Source organism: Schistocerca piceifrons, chromosome 5, assembly GCF_021461385.2.
Source record: "Schistocerca piceifrons isolate TAMUIC-IGC-003096 chromosome 5, iqSchPice1.1, whole genome shotgun sequence".
Lineage (NCBI taxonomy): Eukaryota > Metazoa > Arthropoda > Insecta > Orthoptera > Acrididae > Schistocerca > Schistocerca piceifrons.
Window position 1 is genome coordinate 97,099,269 of NC_060142.1, and position 21,402 is coordinate 97,120,670.

Consider the following 21,402-nt stretch of genomic DNA (forward strand, 5'->3'; position numbering starts at 1 on the left):
TCCCCCTTCACTTTTCCTCTCCTTCCCCCCCCTTTTTTTCCCCGACATCTGTCCAGTTTCCCCCCACCTGCTCTCGTCTGTGGTATGTCATATTTGTGCCAACTTTTTAGTGCAGTGTTTAAGTGAGTGTTTAGTGTTGTGTGTCTTTCCACAGTGTTGCGAACAGAAATCATGCTGTCGCTGGGTGTGCATTTTATATCTCTTGTGAACAGAAACCACACTGTCGCCATGTTTTTTAATTGTCTGTCTATTATTTTTCTGCTTCCTGTGTATTTTATTAGCATCATCAACCCTGTGTTTTATGTTTTAAGTTATAGAATTTTCTGCCATTTTACCTTTAAGTTACCGATTTTATCGCCAACTGTTATTTTTTATTATCTTCATCTTTTTAAAACAAATTCTGTAGGCTGAAGAGCGGCGTAATAAGCTGCTGCCAGCCCGCCCCCTTCAGGGGGAATCGAAACTCAATAAAGGAGAAAAAAAGGATGGGGGATCACACAAGCAAAGATATGGGCTGCAACTGGGGAAATCCATTCAGATAAGCGACATTGACAAAGGGCAAATTATTATTACACGCAGCCTGTAAATGATTATCTCGAAAACGGCAAAGCTGATCGAATGTTCACGTGCTACTGTCGTGAGCATCCATGGAAAGAGGTAGAAGGACAATGAAACTACCACTAGGTGCTAAATGGCTGGACGCCCTCGGCTCTTCACAGAACATGGGATTCGGAGGCCTGTCTTCTCTGTAGAGTAGGGTAGATGGTGATCTGTGGCTGGTGCACACTCAAGTCTTCCAGAGCACACAGCTCATCGTATATCGTTGGACATGGAGCTCCACAGCAGGCCACCCCTAAGCATTTGATCCAACGACATCTTTAGTTACGATGGCAATGGGGACGTGACCATCGGGATTCGACCACTACCACCTGTGGTAGAAATCCAAGACATACCGACAGCTGCGAACCACCGGCGTCCCTTCACGCTTGGTGCCTTCCCCGACGTCGATTTCATCTTTCAGCAGTATAATAGTATTTGCGAGCCAGAACCGTACCACAGTGGTCACAGGAGCATTATAACGAATTCGCTTGATGTAAATTCCATGAAAACCAAGCGGATCGCTATCGGGCGCCATCACCAGGTACGCAGATCAGCGGCCCTTTAGTTACGCGTATTAGATGATCAGTGCGTAACCCAGAACCAGTGACGTATTTCGTTCCAAAGACTAACGAACAAGGTATTAAGCAGGTGATCATAATGTTTTGGTTATCAGTGTACGCATATTATGTATTATGGTTTGTATGCAGTGATGCCTCAAAAGTATTGCTTTACATGTAACATCCGTTTGGCATTGAAACGTCAACTTCTTTTTTTTTAACTGAGAATTTGAATGAAAGTATCCGCCCAAATAACATACACAAACATTCGGCATTTCTGCTTGCCTCTTTTACTCTCGCTTTTTTTCTCATTCCGATTACGTGGTAACTGCACCGGTGCCGCTGTTTGGCGCACTGCTCTGGCTGTTGTAGTTCAGCCCTGCCTAATTAGAACGGAAAAACAAAATAAGCTGTGCGCAGTTGTTCGGCGGCTACGGCAACACATCAGGAGTCCTCGTTACATCGGCACTGGTGAGGATTAACGCCGCGCATCACATGTCAATCCAGCGGGAAGCTCGTGTCTGCCACACCGCTCGCCAGTACAGCTTTTGATTTGTGCAACGTTTCTTGTCAGTTATTTTTCTCTGTATACACATCAATAATGTTTTGTACTGTCTGAGTGCCCGAACCGAACTGCAGCACTTGAAGATTTATTAACTTCCTTTCCCACAAACAGTTACCGAAGACCAATTTCCTCATCTCCAGGTGTACATTTTATTACTTTCGTCATTTTCTCATGTTATTCTTCAAAGTTTTTGTCGGTTCGTGTCAAGGATTTGCTCTAAACGACTTACTTGAAATCTTAGTGCCTGTTGCTTCACTCGCGTAGACTGTATGGTCCGCACTTTTTTTTTTTTTTTTGCTTTTTCGTTTTCGTTTAATCCATTTTATGTTGTTCACAAATTGTAACACTTGTAAACTTTTTTTATTGAGGCCATAGAAGCATAGTCTTTTCCGAATGTACATCTGACCAAAAGCGTCTGTGGTAACTGAAGTCGACGGTTTTGTTAATCATACCTCTTGAGTTCTTGTGGCGATATTTTCATAGAAACTTTCATCCAATAACATATATCTAACCGATAAGTGAAACACCGATTTTCATATATTTAACTTTAAAATATTTTTAATGTAACGAGATATTTTCTCAAAAATTTTCATCATCTATTTCATCCAATTTGGAACAAATTTCTAAAAATAATGAAATACTTATTTTTTATTTCTAACAGAGAAGCCAAATAAATTTTTTTATAGATTTAACTCTGTAAATGCTTTCATAATGAAATAATTTCATAAAACTTTTCATCCCCTGTTTCACTCCCTTAGGGGGTTGACTTTCCTACAACACCGAAACATGTATCCTTTTTGTTTCTAACCGAGATGTCAAATACCAATTCCCTTAGATGTAGCTTTAAAATGCTTTTGTACTTTTTAAAAATTTATTTTGAAAAACTTCACAAACTATTTTACCCCCTTAGCGGTTGATTTTCAAAAATGCTGCAGCATGTATTTTTTATTTCTAACTGAGAAGCCAAATGCCAATTTTCGTAGTTCTAGCTTCAGAACTGCCTTAAAAGCGAAACATTTTCAAAAAGCCTTTCATCCCCTACTTCTTCACCTTAGAGGTGGAATTCTGAAAAGCCCTTCTTAAACGATGCCTACAATATGCTCCACGCCTTTGCAAAATTTCTATCCTTAGCGATTTGGCCTAGGCAGTGATGAGTCAGTGAATCTGTCTCGCCCTATTTCTCTCCATTAGGGGTTGAATTACCGAAAGACAGTGAAACAAGTATCCCTTCATTTCCAATCGATAAGCCAGACACCAATTTTCATAAATGCACGTTTAAAAATAAAATAATGGTTAATAATAATTTGTTTCGAAGAAAACATTCATCACTATTTCACCTCCTTAGGAGCTACATTTGCAAAAATACTGAACACGCATTTTTAAATTTTTCCACATAAAAATTTTCGTAGTGCTAGTGACATATTTTCTCAAAACCTTTCGTCCTCTGTTTGATCCATTTAGTGGTGGTATTTCGGAAAATGCCTTCTTAAACGACGCGTACAGTACGTGATCAACACCCTCAGCAAATATCAAGATTGTATCGTCAGTGGTTTGGGCTGAGCGATGATGAGCCAGTGAGTGAGTGAGTGAGTCAGTCGGGACGTTGCCTTTTATGGTTACACTGTGGTCACAAAAGTCGTGAGACAGTAATACGCACACATACAGATGGCAGTAGTATCGCGAACACAAGATATAAAAGACAGTGCATTGCTGAACTGTCACTGGTACTCAGGTGATTCATATGAAAAGATTCCTGACTTTACATTTTGGAAATCGTTAGGGGATTCAATATTCCCAGATGCACAGTGTCAAGAGTGCCCCGAATACTCCAAATTTCTGGCATTACCTCTCACCATGGACAATGAAGTGGCGGACGCCCTTACTGTAACTACCGAGAGCAACTGCTTTTGTGTGGATTTGTCAGTGCTAACACACAGGTAACACTGCGTGACACATCAGCGTAAATCAATGTGGGACGTACTGCGGCGAAATTTGGTTTTAATGGGTTGTGCCAGCAGATGTCCTACCTATGGCAACAGCACGTCGTCACCTGCAATGTCTCTCATGATCTGCCGCGCGGGATAGCCGCGCGGTCTTAGGCGCCTTGTCACGGTCCGCGCGGCTCCCTCCCTCAGATGTTCGAGTCCTCCCTCGGGCATGGGTGTGTGTGTTGTCCTTAGCATAAATTAGTTTAAGTTAGATAAAGTAGTGTGTAAGCTTAGGGACCGATTACCTCAGTAGTTTGGTCCCAAAAGACCTGACCACAAATTTCCACAATTTTGTTCCTGGTCTCGCAGCCGTATCGGTTGGCCCGTAGACGGCTGGAAAACCGTGGCCTGGTCAGTTATTGTTGTTGTGGTCTTCAGTCCTGAGACTGGTTTGATGCAGCTCTCCATGCTGCTCTATCCTGTGCAAGCTTCTTCATCTCCCAGTACTTAGTGCAACCTACATCCCTCTGAATCTGCTTAGTGTATTCATCTCTTGGTTGCCCTCTACGATTTTTACCGTCCACGCTGCCCTCCAAAACTAAATTGGTGATCCATTGATGCCTCAGAACATGTCCTACAAACCGATCCCTTCTTCTAGTCAAGTTGTGCCACAAACTCCTCTTCTCCCCAATTCTGTTCAATACCTCCTCATTAGTTATGTGATCTACCCATCTCATCTTCAGCATTCTTCTGTAGCACCATATTTCGAATGTTTCTATTCTCTTCTTGTCCAAACTATTTATCATCCAGGTTTCACTTCCATACATGGCTACACTCCATACAATTACTTTCAGAAACGACTTCCTGACACTTAAATCTATATTCGATGTTAAGAAATTTCTCTTCTTCAGAAACGCTTTCCTTCCCATTGCCAGTCTACATTTTATATCCTCTCTACTTCGACCATCATCAGTTATTTTGCTCTCCAAATAGCAAAACTGATCTACTACTTTAAGTGCTTCATTTCCTAGTCTAATTCCCTCGGCATCACCTGATTTAATTCGACTACATTCCATTATCCTCTTTTTTGTTGATCTTCATCTTATATCCTCCTTTGAAGACACTATCCATTCCGTTCACCTGCTCTTGCAGGTCCTTTGCTGTCTCTGACAGAATTACAATGTCATCGGCGAACCTCAAAGTTTTTATTTCTTCTCCATGGATTTTAATACCAACCCGAATTTTTCTTTTGTTTCCTTTACTGCTTGCTCAATATCCAGATTAAATAACATCGGGGAGAGGCTACAACACTGTCTCACTCCCTTCCCAACCACTGCTTCCCTTTCATGTCCCTAGACTCTTATAACTGCCATTAATTGCACGCCTTGATCACGTAGGCTGACGTTAGGATCAATGAACTATAATTGATTGGATGTATCTGGAACATCTTAGGTGTTTAAAAAGTTAGTAGACAGGAATACAATTAAATACGTAGCTTTAATTCAGCAACAGCGGTGAACGTCGATCTTGACTTTGTACAATAATATTTAGAAATGCAGTAATAGACTGAACTGCGAAGACTTCTTTATAATTCTGATTGCTTCACACATATACATCAATTGTCAATGCATAAACTGTACGTGGCGCTTGGCTAAGTCGTAGCTACTGACTCAGCCGAAGGCTATGCTAACTAGAGTCTCTGCAGTTGAGATATCTGAAACTATAACAAGTGAACCATTCCTATTAAAGTCGGCAGTAGAACTGACCAGTGCGCTCGGTGTGCTAGCGTCGACAGTGGCGACTCGTGGGTCCGATGTTTACTGACGGATCACGGCCGATTTGAAGCCTACAACCTATTAAGTGTAGTGCCTTGCGGTGACACCACAGTAAGAGCTGACGGCAGGGTTCGAGCGTGGCACAGAATCCACAAAGACATGGGCAGAGTTGTCAACGAGGCACTATGCAAGTTGCTGTTAGCTCCACAATGGTGTGGGCTGTGTTTACATGGAATGGACTGGGTCCTCTGGTCTAACTAAACCGGTCATTGACTGGAAACGCTTATGTTCGGCTACTTGAAGAGCATTTGCGGCCATTCGTGACTTCATTTTTCCAAAAAACAATTGAATTTTTGTGAATGACCCTGTGTCATGTCACCGGGCCACAATTGTTCGCGATTGGTTTGAAGAACATTCTGGATAATACGAGCAAATGATTTGGTAGTTGCGACCGAACCGCCGAATCTTTCCATCAGTAAATGGGGTATGTTCTCAACTGACTCGGTTGTTTTAACCCCTCCACTGACAGAATGACCCGCTTCCTACTTCCGTATGTATAAAGCCAATACGGACTTGTAGCTGTCACGCCTTTGCGCTTACTGCTGCGTATTTTAACCGTAAATAGCTCAGCCCTAATGGTAAGAGGTAGTAGTGAATTCACGTTATTAATCTTTGAAGACAGCACAGCTGCCACAAGCTCAGCTCACTTTTACTCCACTCCTACCCTCGCCATTGCACCACATTAATTAGGTGCTACATGGACCTTGCTAAATTCACTTGCGTATACATTTTTGACCGTTACTCGCCAGTATTTACCTAATGATTAGTACACTCCTAACCGGACTATTTCCCAAAGAGCTGTGATGATCGAACAGGTTCGATCCACGGCCTACAGTGCCCTACAGTTCACACGGTAACACTGCCTACCTGACCCACTTAACTTGGTAGTGAGCTTATGTATCCAACAATCACCACTGCTAGCAGCAGTGGGTAATCCTATCAGCACGACGAGAGCAGCAGACTTACCGTCGAATCCTCCTGAAAATACTTATAACTACGGTCGCCAGCTCTGAAGGAGCAAAAGAATAAATCAGTTTTTTGGCTCGTTTCAAAGTGAAACGGCTTGAGTTGAATTTAAACTTAATTCTGAATATTACTATTTCTGATCATTCTAGGTGATTCTACAAAGCAAATACTCTCTCAATTTCTGTGAGTTGGCTTGGTAATTACCACCAAGACAACTTATGCAACTTAGGTTAACAAAATTCTATCCTTCAACTTATTTAATGATTTTGGATATTACTCTTTGGACAATTGATACAGAATTAGTTAAGTGACTTTACTTGAAAGGTTACTCAGAAAAATTTAAGTAACTATAAATAGGCGACTCATTCTGGTGTGACCATTGCTCTTTTCAACATTCTTATACGCTAAAGTATTCTACACCCAAAAGAATTGTAAATGAAAGAGGCGATGGTGGCCTCAGTCTGATTTCACTACACTATGTTTCAGGTTACTACACTTTACAATGAACAACATGCGTCGTAATTTTACTCATTACTATATTCTGTCTTCTGCACTTGCACAAAAGAAAACTGGTATTCTCCTTTTACATGTATACAAAGTTCGACTTAACAATTGCAAGCAGTCTTGCCTTGGGTAGACGTGTCGGTGCTGATGGTGAGATGCATGTGGCTAACGCAGCTCTTCACGCCTCATGCCCTTAATGGCGGCTGGAACTACGAGCTGTAGCACTCGTATAAGCTACTGCACGTCCGCCATAAAATCTGGGCGCAGGAACTCTTACAATCAGCACCAGTGGCATAGAGACGGCTTCGACTACCATTCGTCGCGTTCTACTCCACAAACGGCGACGATATTCGCCTCTTCTCTGTTGCACAATCACTTTTGCGTGAGCACAGTTACGCACGTCCGGTCACGTCAACACTCCCCAGGCCATTTCATTGTTAAGTCCCTGTGTCTCCAGCTACCTCTAGCTACGCTCGTATCACCAAGAGTGGGGGCGTTCCCCTACCACCTTTTCACCGAAATCATTTAGTATTTAAGAATAGTTATATTTATTACCCTGGAGTTCATACCAGTCATAATAATTTACTACTAGCGCTTTATAACATTAAATCATACAGTAATAACTTATAACTACCAAGAAAAAGAATACATTTGACTCCAAGAGCTTAGTGCATTGTCTGACAGGCAGCGCTAATTCCCAGTTTCGCCAATAGATGGCATCAGGGTGCACTCCCTGGCAGTCTCACACCAGCGCGCCCGTTTACGACGCGCGGGCTCCAAATTCCTGCCAGCCCACCATCATTTCAGTTCCGTTACACATGCCCCACTTCTTATTGAAGTATCTAAAAGTGATAATTCAATAAGAAGTCTCTCCTATAATGAATCTGAAATTTTCGTTAAGCTTTTTACCAAGGGTTTTCCCTTTCTTACTGATACACCTTGGTACTTATATTACTTATTTAAAATTAAACAGCAATTCTTTCTATCTTTCCTGCTAAACATTACATAAATGATTTACATATATTCTTTCCAATTTTCTTACTTCTAAACACAGTACAATTTAAACATCTTTTTTACAAAAATTTTAAATACACTTGTTTTATCTCAGGCAAGTAAATCACACGTTATGTGCCTATTACTTTAGAGCCCGTCCTTTTCACTTTACCTCCTCACTTTTCTACCTCTTCCACAACACTTATTTACACATCTATTAAGGCTTTCTTAGAAGCTCAGTCTTTCCCAGTCTGTTTAGTCTCTACTTAAACTAGAAGTTTCATTAGAATACTGCAACATATTTTAGTGAACATTTACCTTTCACATAGAACAAAAGAAACAAAACTATTTACATATTGGTTTACTTTAATATTTATTTATATATTTATTTTCAATCTGGTAGAATTCGTGGTTCATACCTTTTGAGATCCACTATGTTTCTTACTCCCAGGCGTTTGCCTGTTAATGGGTACTCTAAATAATAAGCATTCACATTGGGTATGGACACTATTTTAAATGGTCCATTATATATATATATTTAAATTTGCTGATCTCGTTATTAATTTCACTTGACTTTTCACGTGTTTTTACAAGAACGAGATCACCTATTTTGAATTTAGGATTCCTTACTTTTTCGGCGTGACGACGAATTCTCGCATCTGCTTGTTTTCTCATCTTGTCTTTTACTAAGTTCTTTTTACTAACATAATCTAATTCAACTCTATCTGGAAATTCTAGTAGGTCTTCTACTAGACTTTTACTTCTCGTCTTTTTCAGGATTTCTTCTGGAGTAAATCCAGTGCTCTCGTTTGTTAATGAATTCATGATTTCTTCGAATTCACTCACATACATGCCCCACATCTTGTGATTGCTATGGCAGTACGTCCTAAATAACCGACCTATCTCACGCATATATCTTTCTGCCGGATTGCTTGATGGGTGATAAGCTGAGATATGTACCACTTCTACCTGTTTCTCAGTTATCCCATCCTTCCACATTTTTGAGCAAAACTGAACACCATTATCTGATAGTATTCTCTTTGGCTTCCCTACTTTCACAAAATAATCACACACCATTTTATCATACACAGCTCTGGCAGTAGCTTTTCTCAAGGGATATAGCTTTATATACTTTGAGAAAAGTTCAACTGCTACAAATATGTACACAAAACCCCCCATGGTTATCGGTAATGGTCCAAAGATATCAACTGCTACTATTTCTAATACTTCATGAGGTTTTATTGATTGCATGGGCCCTTGATTAGTTGCATTTGTTACTTTCGCCTTTTGGCATAGATCACAAGATCTTATCCTCTGTGCTACCCTTCGTGCCATGTTGTTAAAGGTGATGCATTCATCTAACTTATCGGTACACTTCCGTGCACCACAATGGCCATATGCCAAGTGAACATAATCTATCAGCACTTCAGTGTGTTGTTCCGGCCAACATACTCTCCACTTCCCTGGATTATTTAATCTTTGAAGATACAGTACACCTTTATGTATTTTATATGAAGCCCTTATGTTAGTAGCGTCCGGATTGTCAAACTTGACCTTTACCGACTTGAGTGCATCATCATCACTTTGATATCTTCGCATATCCCGACATATTTCCCTAATTTTTTCTCTTCCTTCCGCTTTTTTGAAGTAATTCACCTCAAAAATATCTTCCCTATTCTTTACACTTTCTAGTGTCTCACATCCTTCCGGTAATCTCGACAAAGCATCCGGTACTGCATGTTCTTTCCCTTTAACATACTTGATCTCTATATCAAATTGTTGTAAAAACAGCGCCCATCTGGTCAACCTGTTATGTAACAATCTGCAGTCCTTCAAAAATATTAAAGCTTTGTGGTCTGTATGGACCACAGTCTTATGTCCCCATAAGAAAAGTTGAAATTTCCTAAAACCCCATACTATAGCTAAAGCCTCCTTCTCTGAAACCGTATAGTTTCTTTCGTACTTAGACATGGTTCTACTCGCAAATGCTATTTGTCTATGAGTTTTTTCCCCATCTATCATTACCTCCTGAAATATGGATACTCCCAATCCATAATCTGAACTATCTGTTGCCATGTGGAATGGTTCACACAGGTCAGGGTGCCATAACTTTATGTTTTTAGCCAAATTGTCTTTTAGCCGGTTGAATGCTGTTTCACATTCCTCAGTCCATATATACACACTGTTCTTCTTAAGTAGGTTGTTCAGATGTGGGCTATTGAACACCTGATCATCCATATACTTACGATAAAAGGAACAAAGTCCTATAAACGACTTTAGTTGTTTTTTATTCTTGGGAGCCGGACAATTTCTTATTGCTTTGACTTTATCGGGATCCTTTTCAATTCCCTCTGGTGTTAGTATGTGACCTAAAAACTTTATTTCTTTCTTCACAAACTCGCATTTTTTCAGGTTCAGGGTCATTCCTCCTTTAATTAAAGCTATGAACACCCTGTCGCATAACTCCATGTGCTCTTCCCATGTCCTTGTAGCAATTAACAGATCATCTACATAAACCGTGATTAGCGAACTAAGTTCACTCCCAAAAATTTTGTCTAAAGCCCGAATGAACACTGAAACGGAAGTATTTAGGCCAAATGGTACCACTGTGAAATGGTAGCATTTGCCATTGAATAAAAATGCCGTGTACTTCCTAGACTCCTCACTTAATGGGATTTGCCAGTATCCTGCAGTTACGTCTAAACTAGTCATGTACTTTACACCATTAAACTTCTGCAATAAATTATCTATGTTCTCTGGACGATCCAACTCCATCTTCACTACTTTATTCAGAGTACGAGCATCTATCACTATTCGTACACTTCCATCCTTCTTACCTACTATCACCAGTGGGTTATTATATGGGCTAGAACTCCGTTCAATGACCCCACATGAAACCATTTTATCTATTTCTTTTTGAACTGCTTCTTTCTTAGACACGGGTACATTATATGGTGGTTTAAAGAAAGGTTCATGCTCCTCTACCTCCATGCAGTACTCATAATTTATCACTCGTCCCGGTCAGTCCGATAATACCTCCTGATTTTCTTTCAGAATTTGCCATAGATCCTCTTTTTGGGCATCAGATAATCCTTCCATTTTATCCACTACATTTCGAAGGAGTGTCTCCTTATTTCCATCTTCAACTATCTGCCTCACCAGAAACCAATCGAATTTTTGACCTATTCCTGAATCATGATCATCTCTAAATTCTACCCATCCCAGCTGGTTCTCTTCCATTACTCTAGATGATTCAAATGGTATTTCTAATACCGCACTCTCAACTTTACAAACTATTATCCCTTTGTCACAATCTATAATTACTTTCTGTTTTATTAACCAGTCAATGCCTAAAATGATCTCGGCACTGGGCTCTGGAACTACTAAAAACGCATTCGTAAATAGCTTGTTTTTTACCTTAAATTCCATCATCACTTGATGTTTAACAGGTTTACTACATTTCCCTGTCGCCCCTATCACTTTAACACCTGTTATTGGCATCATGACTACTCCTCATTGCTCTTTGATCATCTCAAAAAATGCGTGCGAAATAGCACTTATTTGAGCACCTGTATCCAACAATACATATAAATCGTACCCACATACATTAATGGGTAGGATTGTTTGCATCCTATTGTCCTCTTTCATACTTTCTTCATCTTCCCATAATAAATCCTTTTCCACCGTCAAGTCTTGCCATATTATTTTTCCGGTTTTTATATTAACCATTCCATCTGGAGGTTTCTTTCTCCTTTTCATCCTAAATTCTTTCACCACTTTTTCCAATAGTCCTTCGTCTAGGCTCTTTAATGCCATCTCGTTCTCATTCGAATCTGTCATGCCTGAACTCTCGGTTGTGGGATCGGAAACTTCCTCTACTTCTTTTTCTCCCTGGATGCTTTCTGATGATTCTGACGATAATTCCTCCTCCTTAGAAATATGACATTCTTCGGATTCAAATAATTCTCGCAAATTATAATCCATTTCTCTACTTTCCCTTTGTTGGATAGTGCATTCGCCGCTCTTACTTTCATTATTTTCCCCTACTAATGGAATTCCAGTCTCACTCAACTCATTTGCTTCAGTACTACAGGGATCACAACACTCTTTCTCTTGGTTAGATACACTTTCTCTAATTTCTTTAAAAGAATCTTCATCACAGTCATGTACTCTTGCTGTCACTAGGTACACATCATAATCGGTATGGCTCTCTAACACTGTCATATTCGGGTCCAAACTAATCACTTGAGTGGAAGATCTTTCTAATTGTGCTGACTGGCTTTTGAGCTGATGTACATATTCTGCATACGAGGTAATTTCTGAATCGGCATGCGTCTCTGCACTATGCCCCTTTTTCTTATCCACCCTTCCCTCTTTAATTACTTCTCGATGCGATTCGTCGACTATTCGTGTGAACCTTTTATCATAAGTCACATCACTCCTCCCTCGCCCCTGCCTCTCTGCACAGTTGCCATCCCTACCGACAAACAACGCCTTCTCTGACTCTTCCTTCATCAATTCGTCACTCTGACCTCGAATTGTACTTATTTCATTCACGTGAGCCTTCACATCCGACCGATATTCTTTTCCTACTTAATTTCCCTTAATAATTCCTCCCTGCTCTCTCTCTTCTGTTTGTATCCCTGCATTATACTTCACAAAGTTTCGTTTATGTAACTGCTCTTCAGGCGAACGACGCACTATCCTACTATAGTAATGACTACTCCGATCTTCCCTATATTTGGGCCATTTCTTTCTTTCCGCGCGCGTTAGGCCGTTGACCTGCGCGGTATTTAGTTTTCCTGATTTTGATAATGCATCCCGTTTTTACCTCCTCGACCTCTTCCTCTCAGCATGTTAATTTGCGGTTCATTCCTACCACCTTTTACTATTCCATTCTGATTTCTGAAACCTCGAAACTCTCTAGTTTCACGCCACCTATCTTCATTCTCGATTTTTTCTAAAAATTCATCGAATGTTCGATGAGTGCCTCCTACATAACGCTTTGAATCGTCAGGTAGCTTTTTCCACAACTCCCACACTATCTCCGATTCTGATCTACGATCTTTAAGATACTCCAAACGCTTGAACCATCCTTCACAGTATTTTTTCATGAGCCCACGCCCATGTTCTGGCATTCTGGCGACAACGAATTCTCTCCACAACCTATCTCTCTGTTGTGTGTTCCAGAATTCCTCAAGGAACTTTTCTTTGAAGTCTGTAAACTTCAAATTGTCGATATCCAAATTCAATCCCCAACGTTTAGCATGACCTGCTAAAGCGTCTATTACTAAATTAATTTTTTCTTTATCCGACATGTCTGTTGGTAAGACACGTTCACAATTTTTTATAAAATCCATTGGATGCCATCCACCTTGTTTCTTTTGAGGATCGTATTTTTCCTCCCTACTTAGTATTTCCGATTTTTGCATTACCAATGGGATACCACTACAGTTAAGAAACGTCTGATTCTGAACTTGCTGACTTAACAATTTTATCTCATTATGCAGTGTATTTTCCTGTTTCTGCACACATGCATCAAAACTCAACATGGTATTGCGCAGTGTTTCAATATCAGCTGCCGTTTCTTTAACAATCTCTTTCTTTACAACTGGTACTATCACCTGTAATTTACTTTCAATTATCGGTTCTAATTTTTCACTAACCAAAGGTACCACTGATTTCCCTATTCTCTGAATTTCGGTATCAAATCTTTTCTCTATTTCTGTGACTTTTCTCTGAACATTTGTTATTTCAGCCCTAATGCAATTTACTGATTTGTTTACCTCTGTGATACGCTGGCTTTGCGTATTCAAAATATCTAAATTGGCTTTTATTTTACCAGATAGGTTTTCATCCAGTTGGGATATATGACTAGCCATTTCTGCTTTCAAACTAGCATTCCCTTCTCGAATTTGCGCCATCATCCTATTTAACAAACTTGTTAATTCCATATCCTCTCCCTTGTGACTTGCATCCACAGATACATTGGATTCACTTTTCACTACCTTTGGTTTCACTTCCCGTTCCTCCTGTGTTGTGGGTGTGGATTCATCTATAGGATTTTCCAACCCTACAACAGTATCTATGGTCCCTAATTCTGGGTCTGACCTTGTAATGTTTTCTTCTTGCTTGTTACTATTCAACTCCATCTAATGCTGCTGTATTTCGTGCCTAGTAGAAATGTTTATTAAACCAAGTATTACTTGTTTAACTCCTACTATTGAACTTTCTTTTGCTGCTTTGCAGGTTGTCGTCTTGAACTTACCAATTATGGTATATTTGTCTACAACAGAATTTTAAATTTAAAATTTTCTTGAAACTACAAGTTTATATGAAACACTTTTATTGCAGCCATTATTCTACAAACATGGTAAGTCCTGTCACGGTGGCCACATGCGACCGAACCGCCGAATCTTTCCATCAGTAAATGGGGTATGTTCTCAACTGACTCGGTTGTTTTAACCCCTCCACTGACGGAATGACCCGCTTCCTACTTCCGTATGTATAAAACCAATACAGACTTGTAGCTGTCACGCCTTTGCGCTTACTGCTACGTATTTTAACCGTAAATAGCTCAGCCCTAATGGTAAGAGGTAGTAGTGAATTCACGTTATTAATCTTTGAAGACAGCACAGCTGCCACAAGCTCAGCTCACTTTTACTCCACTCCTACCCTCGCCATTGCACCACATTAATTAGGTGCTACATGGACCTTGCTAAATTCACTTGCGTATACATTTTTGACCGTTACTCGCCAGTATTTACCTAATGATTAGTACACTCCTAACCGGACTATTTCCCAAAGAGATGTGATGATTGAACGGGTTCGATCCATGGCCTACAGTGCCCTACAGTTCACACGGTAACACTGCCTACCTGACCCACTTAACTTGGTAGTGAGCTTATGTATCCAATCACCACTGCTAGCAGCAGTGGGTAATCCTATCAGCACGACGAGAGCAGCAGACTTACCGTCGAATCCTCCTGAAAATACTTATAACTACGGTCGCCAGCTCTGAAGGAGCAAAAGAATAAATCAGTTTTTTGGCTCGTTTCAAAGTGAAACGGCTTGAGTTGAATTTAAACTTAATTCTGAATATTACTATTTCTGATCATTCTAGGTGATTCTACAAAGCAAATACTCTCTCAATTTCTGTGAGTTGGCTTGGTAATTACCACCAAGACAACTTATGCAACTTAGGTTAACAAAATTCTATCCTTCAACTTATTTAATGATTTTGGATATTACTCTTTGGACAATTGATATAGAATTAGTTAAGTGACTTTACTTGAAAGGTTACTCAGAAAAATTTAAGTAACTATAAATAGGCGACTCATTCTGGTGTGACCATTGCTCTTTTCAACATTCTTATACGCTAAAGTATTCTACACCCAAAAGAATTGTAAATGAAAGAGGCGATGGTGGCCTCAGTCTGATTTCACTACACTATGTTTCAGGTTACTACACTTTACAATGAACAACATGCGTCGTAATTTTACTCATTACTATATTCTGTCTTCTGCACTTGCACAAAAGAAAACTGGTATTCTCCTTTTACATGTATACAAAGTTCGACTTAACAATTGCAAGCAGTCTTGCCTTGGGTAGACGTGTCGGTGCTGGTGGTGAGATGCATGTGGCTAACGCAGCTCTTCACGCCTCATGCCCTTAATGGCGGCTGGAACTACGAGCTGTAGCACTCGTATAAGCTACTGCACGTCCGCCATAAAATCTGGGCGCAGGAACTCTTACAATCAGCACCAGTGGCATAGAGACGGCTTCGACTACCATTCGTCGCGTTCTACTCCACAAACGGCGACGATATTCGCCTCTTCTCTGTTGCACAATCACTTTTGCGTGAGCACAGTTACGCACGTCCGGTCACGTCAACACTCCCCAGGCCATTTCATTGTTCAGTCCCTGTGTCTCCAGCTACCTCTAGCTACGCTCGTATCACCAAGAGTGGGGGCGTTCCCCTACCACCTTTTCACCGAAATTATTTAGTATTTAAGAATAGTTATATTTATTACCCTGGAGTTCATACCAGTCATAATAATTTACTACTAGCGCTTTATAACATTAAATCATACAGTAATAACTTATAACTACCAAGAAAAAGAATACATTTGACTCCAAGAGCTTAGTGCATTGTCTGACAGGCGGCGCTAATTCCCAGTTTCGCCAATAGATGGCATCAGGGTGCACTCCCTGGCAGTCTCACACCAGCGCGCCCGTTTACGACGCGCGGGCTCCAAATTACTGCCAGCCCACCATCATTTCAGTTCCGTTACACAGTCCAGATCGCCCTACACGAATCCCATCAGATATTTATGGGACATAAGCGAGAAGTCAGTTCGTGCACAGAATCCTGCACCGGCAACACTTCGCAATTATGGACGGCTATAGAGGCAGCGTGGCTCAATTTTTCTACAGGGGACTTGCAACGACTTGTTGAGTCCGCGTAACGTCGAGTTGCTGTACTACACCGGGCAATAGGAAGTCCGACATGATATTAGGATGTATCCCATTACTTTTGTTAGATCAGAGTAGAGATAAGTTCGAGCAGTTAGTCAGAGTAGCAACTTGTGAGACAGACTACATATGACTATTACAGAACACACCGCTACTAAATTATTGAGAAAGTATCAATCTTTTGTAAAACATGAAAGGAAATAAAGAAATTCATGCAATAAGCATTTCACAAAGTAGTCATCTTTTAGATCAAAGCTTGCTGATCTGCACACTTCGCTACAGTTTCCAGATGCTAAATGGAATCTATCTTTGACCGTACATTGTTCTAAACTCATTAACCACTGATACATCGTTCACTGGCATTTAATTATGACAAACTGCACAAGAAACACGAGTTTTGCACAAATCTGCAATAAGCTGCTGTCTTGAAACTGATTACATTCGTTGCACTCAAGTTGTTGTATCAAAAACACCAAATGTGAATAGACATGAACTACCAATATGTCGTCCCTTGTCATTTTACTATAACAAATCGTCAGATAAATAATGACTTTTCGAGAGATCCTCAACGTGTCCGTACTTTGGAACAGAGTATATTAATAAAATGTTGCTATGCTATAAAACAAGTGAAAACGAGCTTCAACTGTAGCTGACGTTCCTCTCCAGGAAACAAAAATTTGATGTTCCTGATTTTGGCATTTACACTTCGGACTGCACTGCAACTTGAAATTCCACGTTTTGTATGAAACTGGGCGAGTTACGAGATGATGTTCGCTTTCTGGTTGTGTTTGAGGACAGACATCCCTACATACTGCACCCCAGTGTTGGACCTTTTGAAACAGGGCGAAGAGTATCACAACATTATCTAATGGTCAACATATGGCCGGCTGTACTGCACATACCGCAGTACACATGTGATGCGCGCCTAGGCAGAATGAATGAAACATTTTTTGCCTCTTTCTGCGTGGCAGGTGGTCTGATGCGCTAGACTGGATGAACCGCAGTCCACGAATGGCGGCTGCTCTGCTAATGAAATGTAGTAAACATATTGAATTTTTCTTTAAACTTGGGTGGAGGCCTACATCAAATTTCAAAATCGAGAAAACTGATTTTATGTAGTTTTGTCACTATTGTCTAATCGCGTAAACAGCAGAGCCACAGTGAACTATTCACAGCATTCATCATATTCCATAGACGGTTCGAGATACCGAAACCAATATCCCACAGTTAACAACACACAAAACGAAGAGAGCCGCTCCATGTAAACTTCCGTATCTATCACAACAGCCGTAATTACAGATTTTTTTCATGAAAATAACATGCAGGGCTGACAGCACCACCATCGATTATATAGCAATATAATCGAGATCCTGTAATCACGCTTAATGCTTAATCGTGATTAAGTTGTGTCTGTGCTGCACCAACGTTAAAGACCGGTTAACAAAACGCGTTTGGGGGCCAGGAGTTTGACAATGGTTGCCTATTTGTGTTACAAAGGAAAGCGCCCGTTAAATCTAAGATAATAATAATCGTTGTCTGTCTGTGGCAAGTAGGCATGGAGGTAAAAAAAAAAAGTGAGTTGCCACAACCGATTTACGCTGTACATTGTTTTGAAGCCAGAATGGGCGCCATTTTAAGTAGCCCAAAACATTAGCAGACTACTGTTTACGAGTGCTTCTTGTTCATTATTTCTGTCGTGTGTGCAATAACTGTTTTAAAAACTAAAAATTGTAGAACTTACAGGAATAACATATTACCAAGAAGGCAATATCGAAAGTTTTTCTGTTCTTGAATGCATATTTGCTCTAGTAATACGGCACAGTCAGAGTGACGTCACGGGGAAGTGCCACTGGGGTGAACTATGGTGGTATGAATGCGGTGAACCTAATGTTTTAGGCTAGTTAAGATGGCGGAAACCGGCTTCAAGTTTGTGATGTAATGCCACCTCCACTCTTTTTTTTAACTCCATGCAAGTAAATTACAATATTGTAACGTCCTTGGTGTGTGTTACGTACGTGTGCTTTTCAGATGGTTTATATAAAGCGAGTAATTTGGCTGTGAAATGGAAACCAAAATAAGGACACCAAATTTTTGAAAATCTGAACTTGACATTCTTCTGGTGTTGCTTGTCTCCCATGGAGCAACATTAGAGAGTAAACAGACGGTTCAACTGTCAGGGTAAAACTGGATGCCTGGACAAATATTACGACAAAGTTTTATACCACTCGAGGTAATACTAAGTTTTAATTGATTCATAAATTAATAAATATCTGTCAGTAATGTAAATTACAACTATTTTTCATTGTGCTTAGATTAACATTGCTGTAAAAAGTCAAGGTACACAGATCAAAAATATAGGTTGAAACATACTTAGAGTGTCGGAGGCAATTTCATGTGTGCTCAAGTTGGGAACTAACAAAATTAATTAGTTATTTTATTGGCAACACAAAAGACTATTCCCCTCACTTTAGTTGCGTATTACAAATAATAGCCGGCCGCTGTGCCTGAGAGGTTCTAGGCGCTTCAGCCCGGAACCACGCGGCTGCTACAGTCGCAGGTTCGAATCAGGCCTCGGGCATGGATGTGTGTGGCGTCCTTAGGTTAGTTAGGTTTAAGCAGTTCTAAGAGTAGAGGACTGGTGACCTCAGATGTTAAGTCCCATAGTGCTCAGAGCGATTTGAACCATTTTACAAATAATATCGGCATTAATTCTCACATTCGATGATCGCTGTCAACATGAGCACACCACGAAAACTCCAACGATACCGTCAGGAAACTTTTACCCAAAATTGGTACCAGCGACTACAAAACGTATTCATTTCAGGTGTAACGCAAAGAACCCTGAAACAACGAGAACTTGCTACGATATCATGGAAAGAAGCCCGAGGATGGACCTAGCAGATGAGAAAATACAAGTGTAAAAAAAAAAAAAAAAAAAAGGAAATCCGCATGAAGCAAAACTGCATGGAATAGTTGGTTCGCCACTGGCGCCCCTTGAAAACCCATTCGATTCCGACTCACAATACAATGTCATAATGTATCTGAATGTAAATGTGGTCGAAAGAAGTAGCAGTTGAGAATGCCAGCAGTATCTCCATTCACAGTACTGTACTTAATCTCAAGAATCGAAACATGTAATTCTACTTGAGATTATTGGGGATACTCCTGCAGAACCCCTTCCCCAAGCTTCAAGAAGTGCAGAAACACTGTCTAGATGGAGTCAGCGAAGAATGCCCCCAAAACCCAAGGCAACTTCTTCATCTTCACTGGACATTGTGTTGGTAAAGAGGATTGAAGCACTCGAGCAACAGCTGGAAATGATGAGAGCGGAACACTTTAAAGGAAAGTGGATAAAAAAATTTAAAAATATTGGGACTCAGAGAAAAAGTGAAATAGTGGAAGAGGAAAAATGTAAATATTTAATTTTTTTATATTTGGTCACTCCCACATCATTTTCATTTTTAAGTTAATAACTTAAATGTACTTTAAATCCTATGTCGTTGTAAAGAAATTTATTGATTTTGAAAATTTTACATTTTCATTCAGCGACTACTTCAACATTTTGTTACTTGTACAAAATAATAATGTAATATAAAATTAATTACGTATGTTACATGTATTATGTAACAGTTACACCAGTGAAAATGTTCATTCATTATAGCGCGATCAACTGCTCACCCTGGCGAGGTGTCATTACGATACACTTGTTGACCGGGGGGGCACTGGCTCGTTATCTTTGATTTCCAATCCTCCCTCTCATTACGTAACAGCCTCAGCAGGTGTAACTTCCGGATCTTCTAGTGGCGTTTCCTTGGCCATGCTTCTTGTAATATTATGCAAAAAAGCCGTACTCACTATAATTGTCATTGTGTTTTGAGGATTACTCCTCATTCTCATGGATAAAACGGTCAGTCTCTTCTTTGATAAACCATACGGTCTCTCCACAGTCTTGTTGCAATTTCAGACCTGTTATATCGGCGTCATGCTTCAGTTTGCGGATTGAAAGTGGTCTCAACAGGTGTGCTCTGCATGCATAGCCACTGTCTCCCAGTAAGTGACCTATTGATATTTTCCTACTTTTAAACTGCGTTCCGCGAGCGCAGTTACGAAATATTGTAACAGAACCACAACACTGAGCCATAATATCCCGTATTAATAAATTATGGTCACTGGTGGTTTGGCAGTTAAATGGAAAATAGGATTTTTTATTCCGGGAAAGCTCAGCATTACGCCCTCCCTGGCGACTGAATCCCTATTTGAGTACAATCCATCGTACCTATGATCCCAGAAAATCCAGCCAGTATGCTGAAACCAACCATCACGGAGCGTAATTCAGAGCTGAGACGGAAACTTTATGTCTTGTGGAGAGATTGCTGATACGTTAAATGCACCAGTTGCATACGCCCTTAATTTCATTAAGAGTCTGTTCATGGGTGGGACAGGGTTATTTCGATAAGTAGGAAATTCTAAAGAATCGTAGATATGACTCAATAACTACCATGCTGTTTCTTTTGAAAGACGAAAAGCCTACTCAGATTTCCTGTCTCCTTAGTCTTCGACTGGATCTCCCCTTTCGACAAGTACACCAATATGGCGATGACTTACGTGGTTGATATATAACAAGTCTTCATCATCTGCGCCATACAAAACATCAAAACGTGCGGCCATGTGACGTCTTTATATTAACCGTTATTAAATCAAGATAATCGACCCTCCACCCTCCGTTACCTTTAACTACGATTAACTCGCTCGATAAACGTGAATCGAGTTTGGTGCAATCGAATTTTGCGTTGATTAGGGTGATTTACCAGCTTGAAAGCGTTTAACTTTTAATCGAAGTTGGTGCAGTTGGTCGGCAGTGGTTGAAATAAATGTAGTATATTGACGAAACTTAAATACTGATTTTTATAGTACGGAAATTCGTTATGATGACAATGCATTGGTTTGTTTTTAATGTGATACTGACAGTAACAATCCAC